The following is a 19,320-nucleotide window of genomic DNA, read 5'->3' as shown; positions in this document are numbered from 1 at the left end:
TCATTCTTAAGAAAATATCTCTTTTCTGAATATGAACCGAAACGAGGCATTGTCTAGGGGGTGTAATTGATTTTTATGTAACAAATGGACAGTTCTTACTGAAAAGAATCTTCCAGATTTTAGTTTTCCCAAATCCCTATATGTACTGTCATAATTACTATCAGAAATTAAAAAAAAATCCAAGTGGAGAAATGGTTCATGTGTTTCTTTGACAATTTCCATCTAAAACCTATTCACGTGACTATGTCTGCAGTTGAAATTGAAGTGAGGTTATTTTAAAAGTATTGCAGGAAATGAAATTTATTTAAGATTTTCATCTTTGCAGCTGACTTCTGATTTGTAATCGTATAGTTCCGGTGATGTTTGATTATTGAAGGAAATTTTGATCAATCAGAAAAAACTTTTTTTATCATACCCTAATTTTGATTTCAAATGGATCTATAAGCAAATCGGAATATGCAATAGTCGATGTATAGACATTATTCATCGATTGCTTCATCAAACCACTTATTGCTTTCTTATTGGAACCTAGAATAAAATTTAGCATTGCACTTTAACGACGGTTTACTGATCTGTTTAATCCTGGTTGTCACTACTACAACTTTTCCTATCCCCAACTCTGAGGGTTGGCTGACTACACTCTTTCAAAACCGAGTTGGCTGGATTTTTCTCATTCTAAAATGTCGACATTTGGATCAGTTTAATTGTAGATGATTCAAAAACATTAAAAATCTATGACTTTGTTACTCAATAAATATTTATTTATATAATTATTGAGTGAAACACAGGATATACTATAACTAATTAAAATATAACTAATGATGATACACCTTTATTAATAAGTTGTTTCAGCTTCCGACTTTAACGGGGACCTTAAGGCAGGTAAAGCGGTAGGATTATCAGAGAATGTCATATTTGCTTAGGACCTGAAGTTTTTTTGTTTGGCACATGTAAATTTTCAATATAGATAAACCATTTTTTCAGAAAGAGAATAACTTAGAAATTCCAATTGATAAGGAATTTGGATAGAAAGGAGATGAAAATTATTGCCATTTTTATAGTTTTCTTTTGTTTTATTGTTGTGTTATTCAATTTAAAGTAACCTTTACATAAATGAAATAGAACATCTGTGGGATGAGCATTCAGATGTAGGTAAAAGTAATCAACTCTCCTAAAACACGAGCTAAAATCAGATTTAGGAGAAACATGAGTCGAAATCAAACCAGTTGTGGTCTTAAAGATAATATGCCTCGCCAATGCAAACGAAAATTGGATATCATTTACTATTCTTAACAAAAGTAGAGTTTTTTTTTAATAAGAGAATTTACGACTATATTCTATTTTGAAAATAAATTTGTTCCCAGGTTTTATGAATTTAGGTATTTCAACTTCTCCCTGGTATTAATGAAAACATAAAATTTTATAGAAATATAAAAATTATACATTTTTTGTTTATATAAAACATAAACACAATGTATATAAGCTAATATAGTAACAATAAGAAAGTTTACAAGTGGAAATATATCATTTCACTCAATTAAGATACACTCAATATATATATATATATATATATATATATATATATATATATATACTGGATATTTTACCTGATTAAAGACAATATTTCTGTCAAAAAATATATCATGGAATTTTTAGGGTTGAAAATGACAATGAAACGACTTTATACGGATTTTTACAAAATTTCGCTGACATTTTCTTTTTTTTTAATTAATACTAATTTGTCTTGATGCATACTATGAATTCATAAAATTTACTACTGATTTCCATTCAATTCATAACATTCTATCCATTTGCTGTATCAACTACGATGATATTTAAAATTGATTAGTCTGATTCTCATAGATGATACGGTCTTATTCATGACTTATTTATTATTTTCATGGTACAGGAACTGACAATTTGTCAAAATATTTTCTTTTCCGATAACTTACTCTGTTAATACAATTTAACCATCTAATAGAACGTGGTAATGTGGTTAGACTGCTAAAAAGAGTTACGTTTGAAAAGTCAAGGTTTAATAAAAGTATATATATGTTTGGTTAATGAAGCATGGGAGGTTCCAGAAATTGTCTTCAGGAGGGCGAAAAAAAAAATATACTCTTCATTATACATCCTAATGTTTTGCTGCTATAGCCTGTGAAGACAGGAATTCTACTGTTTTACGTGAAAACCAAAACACTGTTAACAATGTTGTATTAGAAAAAAAAAACCCTAAGATAATTTAGTAATTTTTTGAGTTCAATTGGAATTTGAACCTAAAATTTAAGGTTTTATTTTCGCAAAAGAAAAAAAAATGAATATCTGTGATTTAGAACAACCACTGTCTATTTTTGAGAGATTTATGGTTGCTTATGCAGTGCAGTAGCTTGTAATCTAAGATTAAAATTTTACATGCAAGATCAAAACAGAAGACCATATTGTTTATACTACAACATATGTCTATCCTCGTTTCTGAAAGCCATCAATTTGTTTTTCGAATTATTTTTACTAAGAACCAAGAATATGGGTATTGGTAGTAGTTAGTAGAAGTCATACAGATATAATTAGTTATTGTTTAAAATATAACATTTATATAATAATAACATTTTTAAACATTTATTACTCTATGTGCATAAAAAAATAATAAATAATAACAGAAAAATAAATATATTAAAACATTCACTTGAATATTATTTGCTATTGGGAATGTACCACAATATCTGTGGCTTGCAGCAACAACTGCCTTTGTCTACATTGCCAATTCAGAATAAGTCTTAAAAACTGAAACTAATGGTATTCAGAAACGTGGATGGATATATGCTATTTGTGATTTTAAGAAAAAGAATAGTTAGATTTTTTTTAGTATATTTTTTCATTTTTCATGTAAAAGTTCAGTCTTTGACAGACAAGAGCACACAAAAAACTAGAAACCTGTAAAAATGAACATGGATTGTTGTTGACCAAAGCCTCAGATATAAAATAACTTCTTATTTCATTATGAAACGAATCTTGTTTAGTTTAGGATTAAAGTATGTAGGATATAATATAAAATTATATATTCCGTAAATTAAAATTATCCAATTCTTAGGCGTCGAACGCCCTCCCTCTGGACCTACAATATAGGACACTTTATAACTACTTACTTTATTATAAATACTTATCATATACGAAGTTCTCTAAATGTTAGCTCCCAGCTTGAGATTCACCACTTACTTCCATCATCGTGTTAGTATACACGATCATGGAAATGATTAATGGTTGAGATGAGATAATTGTATTGATGACGGAGCGTTATCTATGATAAGAGTTAATTTTAAAAATTTAAAAACAATTTTTTTCAAAGTTGAATCTGACGTAGAAAGCAGAAGAGAAGTCGTGGTCAAGGGAAGTAGGCTAATGATTAGTTATTAGTTAAATTAATGTTGCTCAGTTGATTTCGCTTATCTCCGAGTGCAGATATCTTCGCTTCCTTCAATATAACTACGAATTGTAGGAAAAATAAACTCTTTGGATCTCTAACCTCTTTTCGGTCAGCGGTTATATAAATAATCTTGTTCGTCAGAGTGAAAATTTTCAATTTTAACCAAACTATTATATTTAAAAAAATAACCTTTTAATTCCCTAGGAATTGAAAAAAAGATAAGTCAAATATAGAATACAAGTAATCGAATAAAAATAAAATTCTATACGAGCATATTCGCAGCCAAAATCAAAACTTTTTACCGATAAATTTACAAAATTAACTAAAATTATAATGCAAAAATAAAAATTATCATATACTATCAACTTTTATTTTAAAAAACAATAAACAGTAAATATTCCAATATATATATACATTTTTTATCTATTGTTTTCCGAACCTTGAATGTGTCATTAATTAATTTTTTAATGTTTTACATGAAATATGTAAATAAAACGCTCAATGACGCTAGAAGGCCAGAGATATCAACGCGCTCAGTGTGTGTTGTATAAATTACTGGAGTTTTGTACAATGTCCTTTTCCCACTATTTTACGACACACAGCAAGTAATATTCTAAATCTCGGTTAATTTTTTTTAAAAACTACTGAATATAAACGTATCTCCCTGAAAGATTTTTTTTTTTTTTATTATGAACAATCTTAAGCATAGCTGCATAATGCTATAATGTTTACAGAAATCATAATGTACGACATTGAGGATGATATCCTACCTCGAATACTGAAGAGGCAGCTCTTGGCACTGAACTAACTCCGGCTGTTGCTGTCCACTCTTAGTCCACACTCCCCACCCCAGGGAATGACGTCACATTGGTCCAGAACCAATGAGATCATCCCTCTGATCTGGTGTTGATTACTTTTCCCACTATTTAGTTGAGAAGTAATGCCAAATCTTCGAGTTAACTTTGACTACACAGGTACTGTTTTAACTTTTTGTCAAAACTTTTTTTCATATCTTTCAGTGTTTACGGATTTTTATTTTATGTATTAAGTGATAGATGTTCTCCATTCATGCAAGATTTTTTCAAAAACTATATGGATTTTGAAAAATATTTATGTTATCTATACAATCATAAATTATATTAACTTATCAACATAGAATGTCTAATTTTTTTTTTCTTTTAAATATAAACAGATAATATATTTCTTAAATATTAAATATATTTCTTGCTTTCTCAATAATCTAAGGAAATGAACGTATTGACGTATAGACCAATTACTCTTTGGATTTTCATGGTATTTAATCAATTAAATGATATTTTTTTTTTCGTGGTTCTATTGTAGTACTTTTGTATGATATTGACATAATTCATTTTTAAGAAAGCTAGTTATCCATTTTTTTTCTTTTAGCTCCAATGTTGGAGATATTTCTAGTAAAAGTCTTGGGATGAGATAAATGTGACCAAAGTATGATTTTCATCTTACCTCTGTTTATTTCGCTACGCAGATGAACTGTGTTAGATTTGTCGAATTTAGGGTGACTTCAGCTTGTGATAAAACACTTATTAAAAAAACACAATTCATTACTTTTTTTTTTGTAAGATCTTTCCCTTAACTCACAGCCAGGGAAATGGCTACCACTTTATTGGAGGGCAGGAAAAATATTAAATTTCCCCACATTTCTATCAGAATTCTCAACTTAACCGTAGGTCTGGGAATATTTTCTGAAATTTTCTCTCCCTCAGACAAATTTGGATTTTTCTAACTAATCTATATAGTATATTTTGAGTTTAATGATCTTGAGTTATATTTTAAAAGAATCATCGCAGTTTCAAGTGGATTCTTGATTCCTAAGTTCCCAAATTTTTGGGTTTTATATTATTAATAAAGTGAGGAAGGAACACCGCCTCTGGCACTCCTCAAGATGAAAATAATGTAATATATGAAAAGAATGAATGATATTTATTTGTCTCAAGATTTATATTATTATTTTTGATCAGAATTTTTCCTGTCGGCGTACAACGAAAAATAATAAGAAATGAAAATAGTATAATATAATTTCGAACATTTCTTTCATTATAAAAAAAAAAAAATGAACTAAATAAAATCAAGTAACATAGATGTACAATATGATATATTTAATATCAATATTATAGCTATCGGCGATTATTTTGAGTAAGGATTTTGGGTGGAACAAAGCCTCCACCCATCAGAATGCCGTATTACCGTAGAATACCGTATTAATCTGCCGTAATTAATAAGCCGTACAGAATACCGTATTAATACTAGTACAGAATACCGTAATTAATAAGCCGTACAGAATACCGTATTAATCTGGCAAATTAATCTATTAAAACTTATGATAAAATTTTAACTTAGAAAATAGGTTTCTTAAATGGTATTAATTTACTGTCACAGTTACTTTTACAGTTGTTAAAAAATAAAATATTTGTACAATGATCTGAATTTAGTTGGTCATAGAAAATAACAAAATATTCAGTTTCGTAACCAATAAGCGAAATGATGTTTTCCTGTACCTATTAATAACAGTTTCCTGGATTATATTAGAATGCACGTGATTTCTTCAAAATAATCTAGAACCAACTGTGTTTACAATAAAACCTATTTTTTAAGATACATCATAACTATCTTAAATAAAATCTTACATACAACATATTCAAATAACCTTTTTTTCGTACGATATCAATTAAAAATACCAGCACATATTTAATAAAATGTATTCTGTGCTAATCCATCAAACGTTGAAGGCAAAGTAATAAATCACAAATTGATCTGGTAGGTGCGGTTGTCCTACTATTTGTTTGTTGAATAATTTATTTAACAAACTCGAAAAAGAGAAAAAATATATACACTTAACATAAAGCTGTGGTCTTGATGTTGAGGTGTTTGCTGACTATAAAATGCTGATCAAAAATAATAATGTATATCTTGAGACAAATAAATTTCATTTACTATTTTCATATATTACATTATTCTTTTATATTGTTTATCACTGAAAAAGCATAGGCTATAATATCGCCATATCCAAACATTTATTATCATTTATTACAAATTTTGTTTCTAAAAGTACTCCTGAAATCAAGAATTATTTGAAAAATCGTACTTGTACCAATTAATGTTTACATTTTTCCCAAATTAATATTAATATGAACTAATGAATAGTATAATTATTAAAAAAGTCGCTGAATTGTACTAAAAAATGAGATAAGACACCGGAATACATTGACGTGATTTGAACAGAAGGTGTGTATATTTTACTTTGTCATAAATATACGAAAATTATTTATTGCAATAAAATGATATAAATAGCAAACTTTTTTTTTTTTTTTTTTCCGGCCAAGACTCTTATTGGAGTCCTATACTGCCTAACCATGGTTGGGGATCAAAGTTCTTCATTTTGTGGGTCAACGCCACTCAATGAAAAAAGTCAACGTCCCAGGCCGGATTCGAACCGGCACCGCCAATAGACATAAAATTGGTAAGACTGTGTCTTAACCACTGAATTATGGGCGGCCCAGATTAGCAAACTTAGGGGTCGAATTTATCTACTTTTAATACTAAAACCACGAACTGGCTATTATTTAGCCCCATTGAACTCTGCAACCTATATGGAAAGATCTTTTGTTAATTTTTATCCTTAATTATATGAATGAATCACCTTCGTTAGAATAAGTATGATAAATACGTTTTTCAAGTTTTCGACAGCAATTGATAGATTCTAATTCACAGTTCTAATTGTAAGTACACAATATTTTAGAGAAGGAAAAGTTTAAATATCCATGTTGAAATAATCTGCTTTTTAACGTAGTTTAGCTATACTCCTATTATATAGATATTTGTATCTATAATGATTATTATTAGGACTTTATTGTTTATTAATGGAAATTTTTAATAGAAACTTTAACTCTCCAGTGACGATGATTACCATTTATATATACTATTATGAAACACGGGAAGTCATTTAGGCGTTTTGGGAGTTATACAATTGAATTGTCTAAACTTCGATTCTGCGGAAGTGTATCTTAAATCAGATAAAACAGAATACATTGGTTGAAAAATATTTTTAAAAATAGTCGATTTTCCTTCTTCAAATCGAAAGACATCCAGTTCATATTCAGAAAATTAATTATATTTACTTGAGAACCATGCAAAAGGTCATTGCGGCACTCTTCCTTAATTTATATATATATTTTTTTTAATTGAAATTAATATATGATTTTATAAGGTAAAAATTTGAATTTTATTTCATTGCTGAATTTCCTACTGAAACACATTTGGTCTTAAGTGATACAAATTAATGGTGATGCCGTAAAGCCCAGCCTCAAAACAATTGCTTCTATACCAATCAAAGATTTGCATATGATTGCAGAGATAACACATCCCGGAAACATGTAACCTTCAGATCTTGACATTCCAACATAATACAAAAAAAAACATTCAGTAAGAAATGCTTCACAGATTCTTCCTGGATAAAACAGCAGGAGGCACGAATACAATTTTACTAAACATGCTCGAACCAAAGTTCCTCTAAATTTTGAATGAGAGCTCGAAGGTAGTTGGATGACAGACGGAAGTAGTTTTTATTACTAATATTTTACTTCCTCTTGCACGTCTTTGATGAACTCATTCCCCGTTTTTCTTCTTTTAATAGGATATATCTAGCACCATCGGATATTCTTCCGTCATGCCTTTCAAACTATTTCATATAAATATTTCGAAACGAAAACTACAATCGAGCCAGAAGATGTACCATTCTTACTCTTGCGTAAGAAACGTGGCATTTATTTACTAAATGGTATCTTGATTAAATCTAAATCATACTAATTACTTAAAAATACAAACTAATCTTTTCTTGGTTGGTAGATTTATCCAAACAATACAATAGTCCTGAAGTATGACGATATATTGATGGAATCTCTATTCAGAATTTTTAGTAACCATTTATGAAATTGCTACTTGAACATCTAATCGAAGAATAAAATAGCTATATAACACAAAAGAAAATGCAATCTTTCCTAATCAGACCCACCCTGCTAAGACCCCCTGGGAGCGACGGTCCTATATCACTTTTGAAATATTTTCTTAAAACGGAAAGAGCATATATTAAAATAATGCCTGGTCAGGCGCTTTTGATTAGGATTAATTAGAACTTCCTTTTTTTGTGTTATGATCTCTTGTGAGATTGTGACATGTACATCGACCAACCTACTCGCTAAAATTGTCTGTCTGAAAAGTTAGATAAGTAAGGCTACTATGGAGGGCCGAAGTGGAGGGTTTCATACCGTTTTTCAATTTCAGGCGCTTTTTAAATATTGCTCGATTAAACTATCTGAAAGTCTCTCCTTCCCGCCTATAATATATAATCTTATATCTAAGATACATTATATTAATTAGAACATACACGAGTAGCAACCATAGGCGTAGTGTAGACTATATGTCCCAAGCTGGGAGTGATTTTTAGGTTTAGCATATTTTATTAATTTAGCAAACTACATCAAATAAGGTCCCACAAGGTGTCACCATCTATCAGTCGGTGCCAAACCAAAATATCGTCCACCAAATAGACCTAAATGATATTTATTAATTACAATTTTAACTATTAGTGCGTTGTGAAGGCTACTATAATTTATTAGCTAGATCATTATAATATGAATTAATCTCTAGTCATAAAACTAATAATTTAATTAACAAAACAGAAAGAACTTATGAAGTGAAAATAATGCTGCAAGTTTACAATTATTGAATTGATAATAATGAGAAGAAAACAAAATGATACAAGAATACGATAAAAAAAAATCTAGTTATATTTAAATAAATAATATCTTTAACTAAATACTCACATATATGGCTAATATTAATTGTAATATAATGAATGATTATGTGGAGTTTAGAAAAACTACTGGCAGATATGGTCATTTAGTGAATTAAAGTCAAATAGCCTGGGTATTGTTAAAACTAACATTTAATTTTATTAAAAGTTTAACATTAATTCTTCTTCTTATTATTATTTTTAAAAGTCATAAAGCTAGCAAAATAAGTCAAAGTTTTCTGGTTTGTTTTCTCTCAGTACATCGTTATCAATATAATATAATATTGTAGGGAGAACAAGACCTGTGTCACAAGGATCATGTCCCCCTGTTCATGCAGATATCTACCTACTCCCATTGCAACATTTATTATGGCCACTACTTATAGTGTTAGTCACTGTCCGTACTATAAGCAGGAGCTAAGGGTATAATATCAGGAAAACAACAAAGTGTGATATTGATATAGGGAGAAAGGAACGGTTGGATGCGGTGCTTACCAAAAAAGCAGAAGGTCCACAAAAATCAATAGCTAAGAAGTGGAATAGAAGTGTAGGAAATGACTAGAAACTGGTGCTCCGAAAGTTCTCGCAAATGAGCAATGTGAAGAATTTTTTCATTTATTACAAATTTATTAATTACATTGTGGCCATAACTAAAAGCTCTGATCGCTAATTTTATAGCGGCATATCAATCCATTGTGCAAAAGTATAAGCTTCTAAGTACTCAAGAGAATCCTATTAAGTAAAATATACTTTGTTTTGTCCGCACTTTAATAATACACGAAATTCTGCTAAATTAAAAATCTTCCGAGTGCCTTGCACGTTCTAACCTTATGCTCACTCTATTGTCCGTATAGCAATTAAGCTGCTTCGGTAAAATAAGTTTATTGCTATAGCAAAATAAGGTTCATCAGAAGGAAGCCAACCCCAAACCTCCTAACTATCCTTGTACTTTTGCTAGGATATGGCTAGCATATACCAGCTTTTTTACGTTTACAATCGTGCGCCTCTCTTCATCCACATTTCTGACAGAGCACAGAAACTGCTTCAGCGGTATAGAACACCGTGTCATGGAAGATGACAAATTGAAAGATGACTATTGCTGAAGAAACAAAAAGCTATCATCCAGTTTTCTCATGGATTCCAACATATATAGTGAATACTTGTTATATTCTTTGATATGTTAAAATCTACCTTTATATTAAAGGTTGTGTGGTGGAACAACCTTAAACATAAAACTATAATATTAGAATGTAAATACAAAAAGCTAAATGAGCCTTAGAATGTTCAGCTTAATTAAGTACCAAAATTATACTAAACTTTATTAATACAAAACAATAAAAATGCCTTATGAAGGGACATTGTAACATTATGAATTATATAAACCTATCAAATTTGTTGTGTTTTTTTTTGATAAATGAATAGATCGATTTCCTTTTTCGTTTCAAAATGATCGTAAGATTGGAATCATAAACAACAAATTGTAGACCTTGCATTGTGAAATTCAAATGCTATAATTGGTTTTCGGTTTATTGGTCGTAATTATTTTCAATTCTAATAAATCCCTTAAAGATAAAAGATTCCACTAATTTGATACTATTCTAGCAAAGGCATAATTAGTTATTATAGTCCATACTCCACGTGAAGATGAGAATCACCATAATATTGAATCTGCTTCGTGACATCCTCAAGTTCACTGAAAATCCTCTGTTGTGTAGAAGGATTGTGCATTGTTTCTTCTTCGATTCATCAAATTATGTTTAGTTTAAGGTTAAGGTCTCATTAGGGGTACAAAATTGTAATAGAAAAATACATCTTCATGTTAACCTAAAGAAAACTCCTGAAAATCATTTTTTTGGCCCTATGAGATTTCTCCTGTTATCAGCATAATAATTACAGAATTTACAATTCTTATCCTCCTTTTCATATTAAGAAAAACCTGTTTAAAAACAATAATATATGTAACACAAGTATTAATGTTCATTTGTTGCCATAATGACATTTTAAGGTAAATAGGCGAGATTCGCTGAAGGCTTGTTCCACATTACTAGCAACATATTGTTTAAGGAAGTTTTTTTCCGGAAATGATTTCCAATAGAGAGTTACAAAGATTATTTTAGTTTGTTCCCTATTAATCAACGGCAAAAAAATATTTCAGGTATTAAAATTAAAAAAATCAATAGTTATGGAAGTTTTAAATTTATTTTAATGATTAAAAAAAAAAAAAGATTTTTTGACTTGGATATCTTTGGCATCGTGCTCACCAATTCACTTAAAACCAGATGCAGGTGACATAAACGGTATTGAATCTCAAGATATTCTATTTACTAAATCAATTCTCATATCTTAAAATAACTTTAGGTTAGGAATAATAAGTAGCAAGTATATTTGAATTTATCAAAGAACTTAAGCATTAAATAACTGATTCTTTGGATCAGTAATTAATTGGCAGACTTTACTGATTTATTGAAATTACCGCTCAATATTACAGCAATACAGTACTCATTGAAATATTATAATTAATACGTATCTGGTGTGCCAGACGGCGACTGTGGTGTTTGATTCTTTTATCGATTTCTACCACTACAATCTGTTCAACCCCTCTATTTATTGTTGTCTTCTCTGCCGCTTCCTTCTTAACTTAATTCAAGTAAGTCCTCTAGTTCCGATCCCCCAATTCTATCCTCCCTAAAAAATATTTTTCAAACTTCAATCCGTTTGAATCCTCTTTCAGCCTTCTGATTGGGTGTTCTTTATGAGAGGTAAATCGGATCTTTCCTCTGGGAAAACGTAATCTTTGTTGTTCTGGGCAATTTGAACTAGTATTATCTCTTATCTGGGCAATAAACTGCTGGAAGCTGACGTCAGATCTCTTCCATGCTGCTCGATTCCAGCCAGCTGGATGTTTACATAGTGGTGCCGCTTTTGACTGGCCTTGGTAGAAGTACCGCTGGCGACCTGGGAAGTCTGCATGCAGTTGTCCTATAAAATATCTATACTTTTGAATTGGAAATCATTAGTTATCATATCTGCAATTAAACTGAATTATTTTTCAGCCTAATATTCGCAATACAATACACAATATAAATCTGACCATATTGCAATGAATTTCTTACCTTGTGCCGATAGGAAAGGAATTAAAGGCAAATGACACATACCGTTGTAATCCTAAGGCTAAACTTTGATGTCCTTTGTAAACTCGTATATAATCAAGATATAATAAATAATTATTAAAAAGATGGATTTTTCCCTTTCTGTTAATCCACGCCCTTCATATATTCGCCAAGTTCTTCATATTTCGTAAAAATAATTTATTATAAAATAATAATAGACCAGTAAAATTAGATTAAATAAGGACTGAGCTTGGTAGAAATTCTGGTAAAGCTTCCTATGTAGTCTGCCTCTAATTGGAAGACACTACGTTCGGACTGATTTCTGTCAAATACATTAAGCGAAACTCTCAAACAATCTTTTTTTTCAGTTTATATAGAAAGAACATTAAAAATCATCTAGATAATCTAAGTTTATAGCTTACTGATGACTAGCTAATTTTGGAAATTCGATCAAGTTCTCTAGCTTTTGCAGTTGTGTAGTCTAAGAGCTTGAGGAAGGATATAGATTAAAAATATAGGAAGTGCACACCAGCTGAAGGGTTAAGTAAGAATAAACGATAAGCTGAATCAGATGTCTTATCCGGCGATCAATGACAGAAGAATGGTTCACGTCAAGCAAGCACAATCAACAGAATCTAAGAAGTTCAAGTTGAGTAATAAACTTAAGATTGTTGTGTACCATCCACTTCTAGCATCTTCTTATTAAACTCATGAAAAAGTAAATATAAAAACATCCTTTACAGTCCAAATTATTTAAAAATTTATCAGGTTCTAAATATCATTAAAATACACCATAAGCTGGTATGACACCATCTCTACCTTTTTCAAATAAGGGGACCTGAAAATCGTCCAGTATGAAGAAGACACTAGTTTGGACGATGTAGTGAGTGTTTTCAGCAGCGATATTAATAATTCTAGTGGCGTTGACAGAGCTTGGCGACAGTATCTTACGGGTTGATGCAAATTTTTTTTCATTTGCACCAACCACTGAATGAGATAATTTTCTGTCTAAAGTAAGTCTCGTGAAAAAAGTATTCAACCTAGCAAACATTCCTCCCACAGAATCAGTTAGAAGGCTACATACGGTATTTTCGAATCCAGATATGGAGTAATCGCATTGTTCTTTGCGGTTAAAAAATACCAAGGTTTGGTTTTATTCAACTCACAGAAGAAAAAAGAGGTGGAAAACATATTGATAAAAACAATTTCAAGTGAACAAGTTTTGCCTAGATCTCTTCCAACCAAAATTCTAAAGCACGGAACATTAATTGGTAATGAAATAAAAAGTTTTTTTTTCTTTTAGAGTGATTTAGAATATTTCCAGTCTATTATTTGTTTCACGCTCAATAACTAGCAGAAATAAAAGAATAATTTACAACTACGTTATTTTTCATCTATTAATTGTGAATTTTTACGAAACTTGCATGGAAATTCCATTGGACCAAGAGGTTATTCAGATGATGAAGAGAATGTCTCAAATTTTCAGAATCTAGAAATCTGTGATCTACATTTATTCCATTCCTGCTAGACGTATCTACGAGCGTGTGAGTCAATGACTCACTGCCTAAGGTTACTGGGAAACCCGCTGCGAAAGCTTCGCTGGCCTGTTGCATACATACAAATAATTAAACTATTTTTAGATTCGTAATAATCAGAGAAACAATAACAGACAAAGCCTTTCCATCAAACCCATCAGTATCGAACTACAATTGTTGTTCTAAATTAAAAAGACTCATAGATATGTTTGATGGCGGGATTTGATTTTCGAAAACTACCCGGTCAGATTAAAAGCCAATATCAATATAATTTTAAACAAGTGTAAATGAGTAAATTTAAAGATTTAAGAACCAATTCTGAATATATAAATCTATATTCCACACTTCTTGTGAGTTATTAGACATGCATTCGAAATAGGACAGAAACGGTTAGGAATCGAAGAGATCATCTGAGGCTATCAATTTAATCAAAGTTGATGGCTCAGTTTTTTTATTCACAGATTCACCACATTTGTATGGAACCAGTTAAAGCTTCTGAATCCAGCTCATCGGAGCGTCGCATAGAGTACAACATGAAAACGAAGATTTCATTAAAAGATAAAGCAGATATGGAAAAAATAAACTATAAATTTTATATGGTGCTCGGTAGGAAATGATTAACCATAATTATAGAAATAATGGGGTTCGAATAATATTATATTACTTAATTTTCAAATTGTGCAGGACAGCTCAAATAATATCCGACTCTATTCCATTGTGTTATTGATGTCCTTTGTTTAATATTTTCTTTGAAATATAAACTATATTATTGTTAATATAATATAGTTTATGTACACTATGAACTAAAAAAAAAAAAGATGTAAGATATTGTAACATATAACACACATTATAAAGAAGTAAAATATATTGTAACATAAAACGTTATTCCAGCCCGTTGTTTAAATATAAATTTTAGATTTAACTTCTTACGTATACTTTAATAATAACCTTAAGTGTACCCTGTCCAAGACTATAGTGATAGAGTATGGCTGAACCATGCCGCAAGTTCAATGTCTCACATAAATCCACGTATATGCATTTTCCCCAAATATGCACATATCCCAATGACTTTATTTCAAAATTATCCTTGAAAAAATAGTAGTAATCATAAACATAATACCTGATATATTTATAATAAAATAATTGGCATATTATATGTAATATTGCATTTAAGTAAATAAATAGTTGTTCAATTATATCATACATCAACTTCCTCCATTAAATAATACAAAGGATAAATATAAGTGGGTTTGCAATAAAAAGAAGTGAACACCTGATAGTATGATGATAACCGTGTAAAACACCTGATTCTACCAGTTTCTGAATAGTACTCACTCTTACTGCCTTCTAGTAAGAAGTAAATATGTACGGATATTAAACAAATATACCAAGTGAGTCATTATATTTTTTTTAATAATTAATAAGTATATTATAATAATTACTAATTTATACCACGAAAAGAGAAATGCTTTTAAGGAGAAGAAGGGGGAGTGAAATGCATACCATGTTTATACACTGTGTTTCAGTATCTGGTGCATTCCAGCGAGGTGTGGGTGGATAAGTAATATATATGTTCAAAACTGTTTTATATTTTTTAAATCACTTATTAAGTTTTCGAGTTATAGTCTCATGAAGAAAATAAATTTCCAGATCAAACTTATGATTGCAGCATTGCGTACCTAGGTTAACTAAAAAATTCGATTTTCCGTTATTTTTTCAAGATAGATTTCTACCAACCTAAAATTAAATTTATTTGTTTTATCAACCGAAATCTATAAGTTGTACTATTTGTTCGTAGATATGAAAAAGTTGTTATAAAGCTGAGCAGTATGGCTGATAATTTGATCTCAATATTACACTTTCGCTTTGGGTTTTTTTTTTTTTTGGGCCAAGAAAACGTATCATGAAAGAATAATATGATTTACTTTTTGCTAATCTATCAAAAGTTCGCAGAGAACACATCGTACTGAAATACAGATATACGGCTTATCTACCGACGTAAAAAACAACAATAATTATTTAAAGGGCCAAAAAACTCGCGTCCGGGGGAATTAAAAGAACATTGATAATTAACAACTTTTGATCTATATTAAATATGTCTGAAACTATTGCTAGAAAGTTGTTTTCTAAAATCGCTTCAAAGTCCACGGTACACGGAATTCTACCCCAGACATTGCGAGCGATCGATAATCGACCCAAATTAGCCTCGATCGACTTGTTGGCCTCCCCTGTATTAGAGCTCTCCATTTGGATAGTGGTGACAAGAAAAATATTTAACAGGAATTTCTGTCAGCCAAAATACTTCAGTAATAGGATCTGAATTATAAAGGTGACGTGGACAGATTTCGATACTTGAGATACAAATGACATTGCCCGTTCCGGGATTGCCTTTAGCCAAAGAGGTAGGTATAGTTCTTAAAGGTCTGAGTCCTGTGACCTTGCTCTACAGCACCTGTCGCAGCTAGGCGTGTTCTAGATCCTTTATCCTGGTTCTCCCCCAAGGCTCTCTGATTCATGACGACAGTGTTTGTGAATCACGAGAATACTAAAAGTGCAGTTAGTTTATTTGTGAATCACAGTTGTTCATTTATAGAGAACTAGTTAAAATTCGTGCAATGGATAAAACCAACCAATTTGTAGTTTTTCCCAGTCGTTTACTTCAAATAATTTATATAAGTAGCTTTAAACACAAACAGATGTACACAAATTGTATTTTTTTTTTAAATTCTAAGCTCTATCATAATAATAGCACAAAATAAATAAAACTGATCCCGACTGTGCCCAAAAATGCCTTTGTTAGTACAATTTTAATAATAAATTTAAACTGATAGTTTGAAAACCCTAAGCATATTTGGATGTATTTAATAAAAATATAAGCTAGAGGTTCAAACAAAAATATGGGTGAAAGGGTTATTTTCAAAATAAAATTGGTATGGAAAATAAAAATAAAACGTGAAACTTATAAGATATTATTCAACAGATCTTATTATTCTGTATTTTAGGAGTTATAGAAAAAAAAAATATTTTTTTAAAGTTATTTATTGATATTTACAACTGTACATAAATACATCAAGTAAATTTGAGGAAATCATAATGGCATGTAGAGAAACTACCCAATGGTAGCATTCTAAAAACATTTTTACAATAAGGTCTCGAGCCCATCTTCTTTTCAGACGCCTTGGAGGATTGTTCAGAATAAAAGAGGAAGTAAGATTAGAAACTAATGGGTTTTAATGGGTTAAGGAGTTTGTAATGGAAGGATTGATATCTGGTTCGGGCTAGATCGGTTACAAATGGAACATTAAGGTCTTTGTGGATGATTTTATTTGTGACAAAGTAGGGAGCAGTTAGGATTTTACGAAGGATTTTGGATTGTAAGGATTGGATACGAGAGGAATTCGGAGGTTTAGTGGACCCCCAAAGCTGAACGCCGTAGAAAAAATATAATCTTAAAATTAATTATTTCTGTCAGCATTGCCACTAAAGATAGGTATAAAACCTATATATCATATTCACATACAAATATCATAAAAACTACTTCTCCTACGAAGATAAACGTCATAAAACACTTCATAGTATATTAAACTAGCATTAATATTGGTGCTAACAGACATCTGTACGTCTAATGGGTCCTTAGAAATAGTTTTTCATAGACAAAAAGTTTTGTCCGAATAACTAGCTAACCAACAACTAGTGAATTTTATTTGTCAAATATCAAGGAAATTACTACTACTCCTACAAAGATAAAGGTCATAAACTATATTATAGCAAATTAAACTAGCTTTAATTGAATGCTAATAGAAAGACGTCTATTATAAACATAGAGATTTATGTTTTATGATTCCTGAAATATAGATTTCCAAAATATAACTTCATTAACTACTGATTTTTTTTTTTGCTTTTTAAAAAAGTATATCTCGGGAACTTTTGAACATAGATAGCTCTTTTAGGGTTCATATTTTAGCAAATTTACTTTTTTGTAAAAAATTAGAATTGTTTATTTGAATTTTTTTCGTGTTTTTGAAGTTTTTTGACCTCTACAGCCCTATTAAATTGAGTTACAGGGTTGGAAATTTATGTGTGAATTGAATTAGTGTTAGAGAAGTGTCATATATGGAGCTCAACTGTTTTCTTACACTACCTGTATTTTTCGCGGTTTCGGACACTTCCAGAACCTCTCAAAATCGAATTAGGGTTTGAAAACTAGTGTGTGAATTGGGTTGATATCAGAGTAGTGCCTTTTGTGGGTCTAATGTGTTTTTCCCACCCCACACTCCGCGATTTATTCCGAGGTAATTAATTAATAATTAAATCATATCACTTTATAACTGTTTTCTGAAAACAAAATTAAGAGAAACAAGCTCTTAGTGAAGGAACTGTACGGCCCAAGCTCTTTTTGTAGTTTACATTTTCATTTAAAATACAATCACTATTCTATATTTGTTGTATTACGTTTCCGCTTTACCCCACATTCTTATACTAATATACTTCATTTTGTCAATTACATCTATTTCAACTATTGGTACAACAAATATAGAATAGTGATAATATTCCTAATAGTAGTTTTTTTACCTCAACATATTAAAAAAGAAATATATTTTTGTAGATCTAGAGGGTCAGTCAATAAAACAACTATGTTGAGGCAACTTTATTTAAGTCTGTTTTTTTTTTGTTATTAGAACAAAGAATTTCGTCAACAAAATATTAAAAAAAAACTACATTGTACAGAGTATATTCGTAATTTATAGATTACTCTCTGTACATTATATAATCCACACATACTGCTGTGTTTCTAGCGAACCGCGGTTTAAGGTGGGTGAAGGTTCCAGAAACGGAATTTATATTAGTCTGATTTTTTCATTTGTTGTTCAGATTTGAATCGAAATTAAAAAGATTAATTTGTGACGTCGACAGACTTCCGAATGTTTATTTTAAAACCCAAAACTTTTCGTAAATTTTTCATTTTATGCTCAATATCTTGGAAAGTATTTACCGTGGGAAAAACATTATACATACATTTCTTAATTTGTTCGATTGAACGTTAGCTTGATAAGGAATAAAATATAGAAAAAGTTCCTCTAATTTAAGAAATGAAATGGTAATGTTTTTCGAACGGTAGATATTTTCCAAGATCTTGAGCATGGAACTGCGTTTATTTATTTTTTTATTTTTTTTATTTGCTTCGTTTCTTAGACTATAGTGCTTAGAAGGGAAAATAAAATAGAATGAGTCTAAATATTGATTTTATTTTTTTAAATTATAAAAAAAAAATCAACTAATTATCACGATTTTTCATGCATAGATGTGTACTAATATATTTTTCTTATAATATCTTCAACTCTTAAATTTTCAAGTCCATTTTTTCAGCACTTTAATGTAAATGTGTACTTTATTTTTAATGAATAAAATCTAAAGTATATTTGATTA

The 19,320-nt window shown here is 30.1% G+C and overlaps 1 protein-coding gene across 1 annotated transcript in view; it reads right to left on the bottom strand.

Annotated features, from left to right (window-relative positions):
• LOC106681565 (venom protease) overlaps positions 1-4,280 on the bottom strand; it is a gene marked incomplete in the record, with an annotated part of 58,377 nt that extends 54,097 nt beyond the window's left edge. The window contains 1 exon segment of the mRNA XM_014421922.2: positions 4,192-4,280.
• Between the last annotated feature and the right edge of the window lie 15,040 nt (positions 4,281-19,320).

The sequence above is a fragment of the Halyomorpha halys genome, unplaced genomic scaffold (assembly GCF_000696795.3).
Source record: "Halyomorpha halys isolate HHAL.00 unplaced genomic scaffold, Hhal_1.1 Scaffold348.1, whole genome shotgun sequence".
Classification (NCBI taxonomy): Eukaryota; Metazoa; Arthropoda; class Insecta; order Hemiptera; family Pentatomidae; genus Halyomorpha; species Halyomorpha halys.
The sequence above is the reverse complement of the archived record's forward strand: the minus strand, read 5'-3'. Positions and strand labels throughout refer to the sequence as shown.